Raw genomic sequence first — 269 nt, 5'->3', positions numbered from 1 at the left:
CATTTCCTTCCTTCCTTCTCGAGCTCCTACTACCACCTCCCCCTTCTCCCCACCTCCCTTGCGGTACCCCCAGCTATTGTTTCCCTACATTCATGTGGGAGTCTGCACATGTGGGAGTCTGCATGTCTCTCAGCCCATGGCCTGTGCCGTCTGCTGTCTTTAAGCTTCCCATTCCCAGATATTCCCTGGCCTATTGTCTTGCCTGAGTTTGGCCTTTGTGATGATTGGTGCTCGGTGGCAGGCAGCCGCCATGCTCATTGGACACCTCC

The sequence above is a fragment of the Echinops telfairi genome, unplaced genomic scaffold (assembly GCF_000313985.2).
Source record: "Echinops telfairi isolate 266 unplaced genomic scaffold, ASM31398v2 ScPeMD7_7457;HRSCAF=8495, whole genome shotgun sequence".
Taxonomy (NCBI): Eukaryota; Metazoa; Chordata; class Mammalia; order Afrosoricida; family Tenrecidae; genus Echinops; species Echinops telfairi.
The sequence above is the reverse complement of the archived record's forward strand: the minus strand, read 5'-3'. Positions refer to the sequence as shown.